Here is a 16,051-nt window from a genome sequence, read left to right as displayed (position 1 = left end):
TTATTATTAAAATGGAGAGATATTAATAATTAACTTAATTAAACTTAGTTTAATTAAGGTTAATTATTAGAATGTGTTATAAATCGAAGTTTTGAAATATGCAAATTTTGTTGATAATATTGGATTCATTGGGAATGTCATTTTTCAAACAATGTTTATATAAACAAAATAATTATTAGATCAATTAGAAAATTGAGTCTAAGGGTTTTGGGGAGAAAGTTTTATCTATCAAACAAATGCATGGGTTAGGTAAAACTTGAAATTTCTCCACTTGACATCTAGATTGGAAAACGTAAATTGAAACCTCCACATTTAAATTCAAGTATGTAATTTTAGCAAAACCAAAACATGTGTTTGCATTATGTTTTTTTTATGCTATTATTTTGGGTTTTGGGTTGACTAGTGTTGACCAGTTATAGGACGTCTACCAGAGGCTTGGGGGTTATGAATGTGATGTTGTGATGATGTCCTATTTTTGATCTTTATGAACCCAATCATGCTTATGTGATGGAATTCTCTATGTAATGTTTGCAATTACTGATTGTTATAGTTGAGATTCTTATGTATGAGACACTTGACTTAACCATTTTTTGAGTCATTGATCAGTTATCCTTGGGAAATTTTCTAGTCGCCATGATGGGACTGAAATGTTGATTTATGATGTCATGTTGTGACATGTTTTGACTCAATCATTTTGAAGTCTTCGATCAGTATGATTTGAGATATATTTTGGTTATTGAGAACCAATGGATACTTTTGATTATTAGTGACGCTTCAGTTGCCAATAGAGAGCTATTGTGGTCATGATTTTTTATGGATGCTTGCTCATGGAGTTTTGATGCTTTTATTGTGCATATTTGATGTTCTTATCATGGATTATCTTTGTGATTTTGAAATTTATTATTCCATGAGCGTAGGGTAGGTTATCTTCTTATAGTGTCGGGAAGTGGTTTGCAATGGGGGTCGGGGCCCTAAGAGGCTACCAAGGTAACTCATTGTAAGTTGGTTAATAAGTGAAAACATTCACAACTAATACTAACTAAATGATCCTAAAAAGATAATTGTTTTGTTCTCGCCCATGCCTCGAGTGCTTGTACAGACTAGGATGGGAGTAGAGAGAACACATCATTGCGACCTTGCATTCCATAGTATGCTTTGTCAATATGAGAGGATACTAGTGGCCACATGAGGATCAGTATGGACCCGTGGAGTTTAGCTAACTACCAAGGTAACTTGTACATGATATATGTGATGACACTCTCCCACTTGCATTGTAGGTTCCTACATGTCTTGTGTGCCTCTGGGATTAGATGTTGGTTTTGTGTTTGGAACCTTTGAGTTAGTATACATTTAGGATTCCTAGACTTATAGAGATTTATGCTATGTGATAGCCTGTTTGGGACTTGAGATTATCTCCTTAGCAAGGTGGGAGTGGACCACTTAGGTACCATGTGGTCGGGTGGTAGTGTTTTTCCACTCTTATCATTTGAGATCCATTGAGACATCGTGGCTGATGCGTCCTTTGTGATGGTGGATATGTATCCTTTCATTGATGATTAGCATATGTTAGATGATGTTATCTTATGCTTTTATTTGCATGTTAGATTATTTTTTGCATATGATGTAGTATATGTTAGGAGTGACATTCCTACTATGCTAATACTGATGATCTCTTCGGTGATTTGGAATGTTACACATAGAGGGATGGCTAGGGCCCACAATGGTCTAATGATGCTATTAACAGTTGGGAGGAACCATGCACTTAGTTTATTATGTTTGATCTTTATGATGGATGTATATTTCTTCTATGGTGATGTATCATGTGTATCATGTGATTATCTTTACTTTGATGTATCATGGATTAGAATAGGATGATGTACCTTATTTCACATATGTATATTCTTTTAAGCTTTTCATACCCTGTGACATGTATAGTGGATGATTGAGCAATTAGAAATGTAATGTATAAACATTGGACTTATCATTATTATTTCATGCAGATGTTGTATTAGATGGATTCAATAATGTTAGTTGACTTAGATGTAATTCAACGTTAAGGGATCCTTAAAGAATGTAACCTATTGTGTATGTTATGTTTACTTTTAGATGGACATTGCTATTGCTTCTGTTATTGTGTATAAGTTATTTGTGGTATTTATTTTTATGTTTAAAAAAAAAAAATGCTACCAAACTTAGTGAAATTCTAGGTTAATTCTTTAGATTCCTTGGCGGGGCATTACAAAACCAAAGAATAATACTTGATGTGGAGTACTTCATATACTATCTATACCTCCTATATATTTTGACGTTCTACCTCTTATTTCTTGTATGCATCCTCTTTTGGTCATCTCTCAACATAGTGTAGTTCGTTCCCTTCTTCCTTGAGAAGAAAAAAATGACCTAATGTGGATTGATCCCATCCAAAACCAAATCTCTAGTAAAAATAAATTTAACTATCATGATTGTGATTTTCATCATAGGAATCATGCTAGAGTCCATCAATGTGCTTCTCAAAATAATGCTTTACCACATACAACACCTCACGCTTCTCTTACCTTTGACCTATCCATGCTTGAGCTTATGAAGGACTTAAATTTAAAATAAATATATATGAACAAATATTAAGATACTATTTGTATAATAGATTCTATACAATTATTCTAGATGATCAAGACACTCTTGATGATGATATTTTTTATTCTATCAATGAGATTCATGATAGTGATTCTAATGACATGTACGAGACTGTTGATATTGATCATGATTTACCATCTATTATTTTAAAACAGTAATCTATTACCCATGAAAAAGAAAGTGACCTCTCTCCATAATAGCCTCTTTATTTGGAACTAGCTATTGTTCAGTTTGTGGTGCTTTTTGTTTCTCCTCTTGCAAGTTTCCTACCTTTCAGACGCTATGGGCATAAATTGGGGGAGAAGTGATATGCTTGAATATATATTGTCATGCAATGGATTCCATGTGTTTTCCCATTCCTATGGCCTTCCATTGTGATTTTTTACATGCTATCTATTTTATTTAGACTTATTTAAAGGAATTTAGAATGATTCTTCTTTTTGTATATCTTTTCCTCTATATGTTCTTACATGTTGTGTTGTGTATGTACCAAAATTCATAAATTTTCTTTTGTGTTATTTTCTTAGGATAATAAAATATTTTAGCTATCCATTATTTTTGCTCAATATGATGCAGACCTAGAAAGACTCCTCTTCTTAAATCTTACATGCATTTCGTACATAGGAATTGTAGTTCTATTGCATTTGGGAGATGATGATATTTCATCTTGACATAATATTATACATATTATCATATGGTCATATTGACCCCTTGTCAACCCCTTTATGAATCTTACCTTCCCTTAGGATAGGTCATTTATTTTTATCTTTTTATTTGATTTAGCAAAGACTTAAGGGTCTATTTGGTTCCTAGAATTGGAAAAATTGATATTTCTACAAATATCAATTTAGCCAAATCAAGGTTTATTTTTATGATTTTATTTGAACCAATTGTTTCACTCAAAAGATGAGTGGGAAGACACATTTTTATGGCTAAGATTGGAGTTGAAAGGAGACTCCAAAAATTTGTCCATTCTATTATTTTTATACTACTCAAAAAGCATAACTACGTTTTGATTTTCAATTTTTAGTTGCTAGTATGAAGTCAAAAAACCTAGTTTTGAGGCAAAATTAGAATTCTAGTATTCTAATTCTATTTTTCCAATTTTTAAATTAAAAAAAATATTTTAAATCTTGGTTATGAAAAAGCCAATTCTCATCATCTGCCACAAACAAAATGATGCCAAAGTTACTTAGAGGCATGATTTTTCTTTGTCTCCTTGAACTTGATGATACTGTATTATGCATCTAATTTATTTTACAATGAGCCTGAGTATGAGGCATGATCTATTAAACTCTCTCTAAACTGGGAGCTAAATGTTCCATCCTAAAAGTTAGAACCTATTTAATTGGAGGATATAGGACATATTAGACTGTATTTTAGTGATTTAAAAATCCAAGTGTATTTATTCTTGATTTTTGGCATCTTTCATTTTCTCTTCTATAGATTTTCACACTTTCTGAGCCTTAATTTACTTTGTGATTAACCCTATGTTGACTAGGCCAATAAAGGTCATGCCTATCCTTGGGGATTGATTTTAAGCAATCTTTGAGCCCTATGCGAGGGTATTTCATTTTAGTATCCTACTTGTATTTTGACTGAAAATATTGAATCATGAAATTAGTAAAATAGATGATCAAATACTCTCATTTTGATATCCATCTATTATGAAATCTATCCAAAATTTATGAATAATCTACTTTTATCAAGAAACTATTGGTGCTTTCAAGAGAAAATGCAATCAAGATAATAGCAAATTTGGACTCAAGATCTGAAGGAAATCATCCATCTCAAGCTCTCCAAATCTCTCATTCTTCAAAATATATTCAAGAAAAGGAAATATTCCCTCATTTATGGAAGTTTCTCTCTCCCATGGTGAAAAAGAAAAGAAGTTCACAAGTAAAAAAGAAGATCCACATTTGTTATTCTCTCTCCTTCTCCATTGAAGTGATCAAGCATAAATTCATTCTATATATAAGATTAAGCTAGTATAGATCATTATATTTGGGAGGACATCATTGACTCTCAAATACATCTTAAGTTAGAAAAAAAGCATCTTCATGGGCCTACCAGATCCTAACATCCACTCATGAGGGTTTTTCATGCAAGTTGAATACTTAAATTTATCTTGTTTATATGCAAGCTTTATTTTACTTCAAGTCTAGTTCCTAGCGAGGGCTTGATCAAATAAATGCATTCACTGCCTATAATTTCCCATTTTTCTTGTGTGTAGGAATATGTGTCACATATTTGGATCCACATATTTAGATTTTTAGAACCAATGATCATATTTATGTAGAGTTCATCAATTTCTGTGCCCTGAGGACAAGGTTGACTTTCTTGGACAAGGTCAAATTTGTTCAATATTTCCTTGGAAAACTAATTATTTTATAGTTGGGAGTTATATGTCTTAGAGTTCCAAATCCAAAATAGTTTCATTTCTTTTTTTCTTTTTTTGCAAATATCAGATTTAGATATAAAGTTCATTAAGCTTCTTCTATCTTCAAGGTGAATTCTTTATTTCTACTTTTCTCTGATATTTACTTTTATACAAAAGATCTAATATCATATCATGTTAGTAATCATTTACTTTATCATAACATAAGTGTATTTCATACATTTTTATATCCAAATCCTCCTTTTCCTATTTCTTACATTATTACCCCTCCATCCTTTTTGGGTTTTTCTAATCAAATTTGTCTAAAGGAAGGGTTCTAGTTTGATGCATAATATGAAAAAAAACTCCTCAAAATTAGTGAATGATTTGTTTGTTAGCATGAATTCTGATGATATTCCTATAGGGGAGTATATTATCATTGTTGGAGACATGACATAGAGCTTATGTGTTTCATTCACAACTATGTTTATCATTGATGTCAACATACTAGTTATTGTATAAAAATTGACAAAGTTATAGAGGTAGAAGCATTTGAAATAATCTTATGTACACACTTGAGGTTATGTTTTATAGTATGTCTACATACTATAGCTATGAGGACATATGGAAATATGAAGAATGGATAGAGTTATTAAGATTTGAGCGAAGATATCTTTCAAGCACTATTTTTGGAAAGTAGGTACTATCATTTTGTTATATCTCTTCATAGGGATGGAACTAGCTTAAAATAATTGAGATAGAGGTTGAAAACATGTTAGAGATTCCTTGGTTCAGAGGGTATAATATGAAGATCACTGAGTAAAAAGTTATGAATACTATGAGCCGAAAGTTTGTTTGTAATCTTGGATAAAGTGTAATATTACAATGTAACTTATATGTGATATCGTAAGATGGTCCTATATTATTATTGTAAATTGGGAAAGTCTCAAGACCAACTCAATAACGTTTTTAGGACTTGGTATAAAGTAAATATTTTTTCCTTAGATGTAATGCATGGTATGGGGTCATAGCTTTGTAATATGTATTGTGCAAGCTTCATATGAAAATTTGTAAAGATCAAAGTAGATTTTGGTGCAATCGAGGCAAGATGAGATTACAAAGAACTATATTTGGAAAGACAAGTTTTTGGTTGGAGAATTTTTATTTCACATTGTATTATTTGTAAGGAATAATATTGAGGCTATTTGGATAGTGGGTTTAGTTGTCCTTTCAACTCCTAACATGGTTGACACAACTCCTAATAGGGTTCGAATATCCTAAAAGGGATTCAAATTCTCCTAATAGGGACTCATATGTACAAATTACATTTCATTAAATCCTAACTAGATCTATCCTCTAGCAATGGACTTTTATATTAGTACATGATTTTGTGGGTACTATTGCCATTGGGATTTTCCCTCCGATCAAGGGTAAATCCCTAGTTAACATATTTGGTTTTATTGTGCATGGTTATTGTTCTATGGTTGTTGCATATACTATTTGCATGCTTCAAAATTAATAAAGATATTAATTTTTTTATAAAGAGAATAACTGATTTAGCCCCTACCTCCCCCTCTCAATTATCTTGATGGACTTTTCTTTCTAACACTATCCCCATTAGCATTTCTCACCCTTTCTTATTATATAATATGCAATATGTATTTAAGGAATATAAAGAGAATGTTCAAAGAAATAAAATAAAATATCTTAACTTATTTGGCATATAAATAATTTTATGGCTAGAAAGATTAGGGGATCTTCATTTAGCATTTAGGTATTGGTTTTGTAAAATATATTGCAAAACATGTAAATTTAATGATGTTGAAGAGTAAATTTAAGTTTTTTTATATTAACAACATGAATTAAGGAGCCACAAGAGATGTTATACCTCCAATCTCTGAAATCCAAGTCTTAAGGGATGTTATTATTAAAAGAAAGTTTAATTATTTAAGATGTGCACACAAAAATAAAATAAAATAATATTTTACATACCACAAACATAATTCTTTGAAATCTTAGTGCTAGAAACTAATTCTTTGCCATTTCCATGCACTTGACACAATATTTTTTAATTGGTAAAATGACAAAGCTCTAAATTATGTTAAATAAATAAAAGAAGTTACAACTATTCTTGCTCAAAAGGAGCAATAAAGTTAGATCTTCTACCAAGACATTGTCTTTACTTTATAACATTCACATATTTTAATCCATGATCTTTCCCTTTCATTACACATAACATGCTATAAATTTTCCAAGTTTTGAATGCAAATTAACTTAATTTTCCCTTGCTTGTTCATTGTTTTATCCTAACCATAAAGAGTGCATAGTCTTGCAATACTATAAATTATTGGCCAAGATCCTTGTTAGAGAATTAGTTAAGAACTAAAAAATAAAAATTGATTCTATTGTCTATCTTTAACCATTATAAAAGGATCAAATACTATTACTTATTTAGGAAAAAAGTAGTCACTGAATTTTACTTTATCATTACAATTACTACCATCCATTTAGTTATTAAAATTTCTTTAAGTGGATTTGATTAATAATTAATTAAGAGGAATTATTTATTCTTTAACAAGTATTTCCTCTCCATCTGCTCCTTCATTTTCTAGGGAGTCATCATCTTTATTTCCTTCTTTGTAAATGTGTTCAATTTAGATGACCTCTAATTTGTCTATTGATTCTAGAGCCTATTCTAATTTCGAGTTGCATTGCCAATTAGAATTTCCTCATTTTCTAATTATGTTTAAAATTATTTCAGAATATCCCTCAATAACCAACTTCCTAATCTCCAATTCCAAACTCGAGTACAATTCTTCAATTAAGGCCTCCAGTTTTGTAGTGTTATTTGTAATATTTCCTTTGAATTTAGCACATTTCACTTGCCATTATTGATTAATAGCATGAATGTTGCATCTTACCCTAACATTACATGGATTACCCAATGATGTAGCTCTGAATTTCAAGTTAGCCCACCCACTTGGTGGAGGACTACAAAATTACAATTTTCTCTCCCTCTTATCAACTTTAGAGTACATCATGGGAGGGTTAATAAGATTGCACCAATTTTTCCTCATTTTTGCATCCCAATCAGAAAATGATCTTTCTTTGATTGAGTTTTTAAGCTTGTTCTTGACATTTTCTATAATCCTAGCCTCTACTTAATTATTCAAGAAAGAAGGGATAGATGATTCCTTATTCATGAATATTGTATGATTCATTTCCTTCCAAATTTCCCACATTAAAGTAAATGAGGATGAGTTCCAAATATTGTTATAAATTTTAGAAGATCCAATCTTAGGTCACCCTTTGAGATGGTCCTAAATATTGTTGTGGAACACCATTGGCCAATTAAGTTTTTTACATAGCCAAAACCAACATATTTTCACAAAGGGACAACTAAATAGGATATCATCTAATATTTTAGAGTTGCTTCTACATAGTTAATATCTAGAGGGCCCTTCAAATCCTATTTTTGTAAATCTATCTACTATTAAATTCCTATTTTAGATTTCTACCCATAAAAAACACCTACTTTTGGTAGGCAAGCTGAATCCCAACATAAATCTAAAGGAACTTCAATTGCTTCCCATCTTTGAGATTTAGTGGTGAGCTCATATCTTATTTTCACTTTGTATTTTCCATCTATGGAAGCTCCCCATATTATTTTATCATTTCCATTTTTTATAATTTTCTATTCTTTGGTATGAAATGATTATATTCCATTTTTTCATTTTTTGAAAGTTTGTTTGAGTGATTGATTTCCATTTGCATTTCACTGAATCTTTTGAAGTAGTGATGATTTGATAATCAACAATTGATTTACTCCATAGACTAGTGAAGGTTTTTTTGATATTTGGTGAAAGACTTAGGTTGTCAGGAGTTGGAAGATGATCCCAAGAATCATTCCAAAATAGAGTATTTCACCCGTCACCTATATCCCAAGTTAATTTTTTTCATATGATGGGTCAACGTTTCATCATAAAATTTTAGTATCTACATGCCTTGGAGGGATTAATGATACACAAAATATAAAATGTATACGATGATGATGATAGATATTTATGATATATAATTTCAGCCCATTTACTTTCCATCTCTTGGAACATTCTCCAAACTAGTTTATCCTCAAAGGCATCATTTGGCCAACTTAAATTTTTAATGTACCTAAACCTCCTACCTTTTTAGGTCTACAGATGTTATCCCATTTGATAAGAGCTTGTTTTTTCTTATGTTCTAGCCTATTCCAAAAGATTTTTCTCATATTTTTGTCTATTTTTTAAAATACCCCTTTAGGTAGAGGTAGACATGATATTTGGTAGGTTGGAATAGCCGATAGAACTAATTTAATTTTAGTTTCTCTTCCTACCTTGGTTAACCATTTATGTTTCCAATATTCCAAAATTTGATCTATTTTTTCTAATATAGGAAGCCCATATTTTTTCTCCCTTAATTTCTTTTCAAGATGAATTCCTAAGTATTTGTAAGGGGGAGGACCCTTCTTCAATCCCATTAATTGGCATTCACTATCCTCGATATTTGGAGCACTATTTAAGATTTTTTTTTGGATTTGTCTTGGCTAATTTTTTTACCCGAGGCTTCCATATATGTAGTGATGATTTTTTTGAAGTTGTGGGATTCTCGCAGAGAACTTTTACTAGGGAGGATAGTGTCATCCACAAATTATTGATGTGAAATTTTTGACATACCTTCCACAGCTAAGTCTCCTTTGATGAGGGACTCTTCTTGAACTTTCTTAATACTTTTCTCAAAGGCTTCTACCATAATAATAAATAGGAAGGGAGATATCAAATCTCATTTCCTCATTCCTCTTGAAATATTGAAGAAACTTTCCAGAGTTCCATTGATAGGGAGAGACATTTTACGTGTAGCTACATAGTTAAAGATGAGATTAATCTAGAATAGTCCTACAGGATTGTTGTTTATAAAGGTACTTATTTCATACCACAAAGCTTTCTAATAGGTTGTCAGTGTCAGTCCAATGTAAATCCTCTTTATAAGTTTTAATTCTTCCATCATCTAGTTTTTGTTTGATGTCCATATTTTGTACTCAATTTTCCCCATAACCCAAATAATACCAATACCTCCTAATGCATCCTCAGACTCTATCAAATATTTTTTTTCAAACCCCAAGTTTCCTACATAATTTGTCTCCTTTTGACTTGCTTAGTTTGATTTCTTGAATTAATCTCATTTCTTATTCAAATAAGGTTAGGTTCCTCTTTAATTAGCATTTTTTGTTAGAGGATATTTAATCCCCTAACATTTCATTTAGTTAACTTCATTTCTCTATGGGAAGGTGCTTTCCTTTCCTAGATTTAAGAATTTCATGGATCTTCTTTTGATTCTCTACTTTACTAGTTGTTATTCTTAAGTTTGCAAGCATTTTCCTTACTCTTTCTTTTTTATTACAATGAAGAGCTTTTATACATTTTAGATTGCATGCTAGTACAAGTGAATAAATATTATCGTTTGCATTATTTATACTGTGTTCTATTAGGTCATCTTTAATTTATTCTTTTTCTTCTCTTATTTCTTTGAATATTTTACTACTTAAGGTAGATTTAGTCTGAGCTATCATCTTCTTAATTTATTTTGATTCATGTTTTCTTTGGCTTTTCATTTAAGACTAATTTGGATTAAGATTTTCTTGCACTCTAAATTCAAGTTCCATAATTCCTTAGAATTCTCCTTATTGTTTTCTCTACCAAAAAGGTTTTTCTTGAAATAGTTTCTATTCTATTTGCTGATACATGGGATTCAACTCCAAAGGGATTCCATTCCATTCCCACTTTCCCTCATCCTTTTGACCTTTTTCATATTTATTTAATTCAAAGGGATATTTACCATCTTGAGGAGTTTTCTTGAAATTGTACTATTTTCTTAGATTCTTTGGCTCTTTTCCTAGCTTCTTTGGTTGTTTTTCTAAAGTTATATGTCCTATTTGTGTGAGATACTCTATATTCGATGTAGTATCTACCATGATTATAGAAGGGGCTATGACTAAATTTTCCTCATTGTCAAGAGATGTTTAATTTCTATTTTTTTTCATCTAGCTCTCTTCTTAATTTATTATAATTTTATATGATACCTTCTATTCCCATGTTTATAGATTATTCTCTGTACAAACATTTATGTTTTGAATTTCTTTTTGATTTGGATGATTAAGAATTGTATTTCTACTTTCTGATACTAATTCATGAAACTCCTTAGTATTTTCTATCACTTCAACTTCTTTTCTTTTTTATTCTAGGCTGATTGATTTAGAGTTTGTGATGTGATTATTATGGGTTTCTTCCCAAAGAATTAATTGATCACTAATGCCATTTTTAAATTAACTTGAGACTTCATGAGTGAGCCTTTTGTATTGTATCAAATTATTTTTGATATCCTTAATGAATAAATTCTTCTTTAAATATATTGCTCACATTATTGCATCATGTCAAAATTTTCTTGAATGATGATGCAATTTTTAGGGTCCTTATCAACATCTTCATGACCTATCTATAATCTAATGACTGTCATATTTGTTGATGAAAATTATTTAATGTAAGGTATTTTTTGATAACTTTAGGCACTATCCATGAGTTAACCTTCTTCAATTTCCTTGTTGTTGTCTTCCTTCTCTAGACTTTTTGAGGTTCTTCTATTTCCTTTTACTATCTTTGATTGATCATTAAGTTTTTTTTTTTTCTCCCTCTGATAATTTTTATTTCTCATATGTATCATTAGAAAGGATTCTCTTAAAGATGAATTTTTAGCTAAATATCAAAAATTATGATTTTAGTGGTTATCTACATTAATGATGTCTCTTATACAACCTTCATATCTTGAAACTTCTAATTTGTAAATAGATCTATTAGTTATTAGTTTAATAGAATTAATATTAAGTGCTAATTTTGAATTGATAAGCATTTTGATTTTATTACTCTTATTAAAATTTTCTTCTATCTCTATGAGTTTAACGATTGAAGTTCCAATACACTTGATTATTTCTATATAATTAATTTGTGGAGAGATTGATCTCATTTCCAACCATGTTGGTGCTAAATAATTAAGAGCTACTAATTCACTAGAATTTGGTTCCCATCTCATGAATTTATTCAAACATCCTTTTGAAAAAACAAAAAATTAAAGTAGAAGAAAATCCTCCCTGAAAGACTCATTTGTGAAGTGAATATAAAATAAATGATTAGAGACAAAGGATATAGTTAGCTAGGAACCACAAAAGTATCCCAGCCACTTGATCATACTAATATTTTTGTAGATGAGACCATTCCAATATGCAATCAATCCCTAATTTTTATAGTCTAACCAATGTTCTTCACTAACTTGGTTTCTAATAGTAATAATGAGAACATTTTTAGATCTATGTCCTTTGAGTTTAGCCTCATGGATGTTGGGGTTGATAATTGAGTTGATCTTTTGGGGGAAATGATTAGAGGGTAGAGACATTCCCTATGGTGGGATAAGATATAATCATTTGGGATCACCAATCTTATATAGGGTTAGGGTTATTTTGATTATGAATTACTGATGGGGCTATTTTAATAGTAATATTATTAGTATTAGAAATATTTTGAGGTTTAGAAAAATTATTGGGCAATCATTTACTTCTCCCATTTTCAATCATCCATCCATTCTGATATTTGCATACTACCAGTACTGGTTTCAAGTATTTTTTTTTAGAAAATACCTTTTCATATTATTTCAATTTGAGAGATCCTCTATGTAGTTGCTCTAGGTATTTCATTTGAAGATCGGCCATCTTCATCCATCGTTTGTAGAATGGAGAACTGATTTGAGACTTTCAAAGGTCCTAGGTCAATTTTCAAGTAGTAGGGTTTTAAAATGTTTTGTGCTTTCACTATATTTGTACTAAATGATTTTTTTTGTTGCAATCACTATTTCATTTTTTTTCACATTTGGATTCGCTAATCTTTGGTGTTTTCTTTAGGGTATCTCCACTAGTGATGCATATTAGTATTCATTAATTTTGTTGGCAAGACATAAGACTTTCAATTCACCTTCGTAGGATATTCACATTTTCTTTTAAATTTTTTGGATTTACATTCACAAAAGATTCATATTCGAATTCATTAAAAATTCACAATCAAAATTATTAAAGTTTGGTAGTGTTCTATTACACTTTTATATATAGATTTGGTGTTTAGTATTATCATATTATCTCTTCATCAATTATTCTCTTATGATTGTTTTTAGTTTATTCCTGTGAAATGTTCTTAAGAAAAATAATTCTATTTGGAAGGGGATTTGATTACTCCTTGTGGCATTTGAGAAATTTATTCTTAGCCTATATAGAACTATGAGTTCCTATACACTTATCATAAACCATTTCATAACAACAAACAAAATAATAGAGTTATGCCCTATCTAACAATTGTTAAGAATTTACGAGATCTGTAGCTTGTAAGAAAAAATCTATAATATTATAAAAAGAAAGTTGCAAATATTAAAATGTAAATCTTGAGTTATATACATGTTGACTAAATTTATCTTCAAATTTTGTTGTTGTATAGCTGAAATATAAACCTTGAAGTCTAAAATATTAATCACAAATTCTAAATCCTACATTTGATCTAGTCCATTTCTAATATGGCAAGAGGTCAAATAAAATTTAAATATTGAGGTGTTAATTTGATAGTCTTAGATTATTTTTCTTCCCTATTGTACTTAATTTCGAAGTAAGAATTAAAATTTGAAGCTTGAGAAGTGTTGTTAAGAAAGGATTAGAATTTCATGCTTGATTTGTAGATTGCATCTTGTAGCCCAAACTCTAAAGTTTGAGACAATGTGACTTAGATGCTAAACTCCTAGGGGTGGGTCAATTTACTTTTAACCCAAATCCTATACAAAAATGAGAACATACTCATATTTTTTAGCTATGCACTTTTTTTTTAGTAATATAAGTTTTGTGTACTTTCATCCCAAGTCTATATCAATAGAGATTGTTCCATTTTTTTTCTTCCTTTTGGGATACATGAAGACTGATTGATTGCTTTTTTTAGTTGCACCATCAAGGCTATGGTTTAGTTAGTTTTCTAGCTATATCAATATGCTTAGGGTATTGATAAGAATATTAAACATATCATTATATATTATACAATCTAATCTTATAGATACATGATACAACAATGTGATAATTAACACTATTGTAGGCATTGATTATTAATCTCCTATTGTAAATGATTATTAAACTACCAAAAATAAATTCCCAGCTAATATCAAAAAATAACACAACTGCAACTTCACTAATAAAATATGGAAAGAAATTTAGAACACAAAGAAGATAATATTTTTGGACAAATTGTCCCTGGAAAAAACCCCTAAGGGAAAACTAGTTCTACAGATGAAAATATATTAACTTTAGCAAATCAGGAGATAAAAAATTGCTTGCCTCTCATTGGCAGAATTTGAACAACCTCCTAATTTCACTTGCTGATATTCTCCATTGCTATTAACAATGCTATCATTGTGCCCTTGCTAACATTGCTAGACTATTTGCTATCACTACAAGCTCATTTGCTACACTACAAATGCTTCTACAACTATTGCTGTTCTTTATTATGTTATGTTCTCCAAATGTCTCCCTTGACCCCCTTTTATACTACTTAACCAAGAGGTTTCTAGTTGCTTCTTGATCAAGAAAACTCAACCAAGAAGTTTCTAGTTGCTTCTTGATTAAAACAACTTAACCAATAAGTTACTAGTGGCTTCTAGAATGAGTCAATTAATTAACAAATATTTGTAAATTAACCACATAAGGAGGAACAACTATCCAAGCTAGCTAAAACTAACAAACAAAATAAACTTTGTCACATTTGTATTAGAAAAAAATATTTATCTAATTTTATGCTTCATGTGTCAAATTAAAACTTAAGAAATTGTAACTTAATTTAAGCTTAATCAAATCTAATCAAATCTAAAACTTTACAATAGATTCAAAGGGTGCCTCCTAAAATGACAATGTTCCCTACTTGAATATATATTAGAAAAATATGATTTAGAAGTATGAATAATTAATTTTCTTTATAAAATGCATGTTATTGTCAATGATAGACTTCTCTTCGTTCTTTGAAAGGTGTAGTTGCAATGAATATAATACATATTTTGGTCACAATTACTTCTATTTCTAAATTTCCACATGTAGTTTGACATCGTGTATTTCACTCAACCTCAAGTCTCTGCCACCTTCTCAAATATCTATCAATCTTTGCGTGTTGGAAATGATAGATTCATATATTTCCACCTTCCTCTGCATGATGGTTTGAAAATTATCATCTCTATCTATTCGAAGGAAATACATGACATCAAGTCCATATTGAAAACATAAAACAAATTGTCATTCCTAATCATTCATCACTCATTATTGCCGTACTATTTCAAAACAACCTAAAATAATAAAATGAGAGGAAGGAAAAATGACATATAATCCTATCTTCACCTACATATAATCCTATATATGACATAAAATTAGTTGCAAATACCATCAAGAAATGATGCGAAGATACCAAGCAATGCAATATGCAACCATGATATTATATATAATATATAGATCCACCTTTTTATAATTCTCTTTAAATCTGCATCTTTGCAACAAAATAGTATTTATTTGAGGGATTTTTAGTGTAATCTATTAGTTAAATCTCTATAAAATCATAAGTACCATTTTATTAGTCAATGTTGTCGTTATTAATATAATTTATATCTAAATTTGGGAGCTTTTGACTTCAATAAAATTATAAATATCACTATGAGTTATTTTATCTTTAAATTGATATAATTTACATCTAACTTTTTATCTAGATAAATAATGGTTTCTAGGTAAGGGAAAGCTTTTTATAATTATATCAAAATAAAACTTGGTCATAAATGGAATTTCAAGTAGATAGATGAGTTAATATTAGAAATGAATTTATATGTGTAGATCTATCATTTTGGTACCATACTAATGACATGAAGTCATTAGGTTATACATTAAAAAATGATTTGAAAAGC

At 29.9% G+C, this 16,051-nt stretch overlaps 1 pseudogene; it reads left to right on the top strand.

Moving 5' to 3' along the window:
- Nucleotides 1–16,051, top strand: part of LOC149549542 (uncharacterized) — a 137,069-nt pseudogene that overhangs the window by 19,421 nt on the left and 101,597 nt on the right.

This window comes from Cupressus sempervirens, chromosome 7 (assembly GCF_028749045.1).
Source record: "Cupressus sempervirens isolate cs-2001-9-10 chromosome 7, ASM2874904v1, whole genome shotgun sequence".
NCBI classification, from domain to species: Eukaryota; Viridiplantae; Streptophyta; class Pinopsida; order Cupressales; family Cupressaceae; genus Cupressus; species Cupressus sempervirens.
This window is presented reverse-complemented; position numbering and strand designations above follow the sequence as displayed.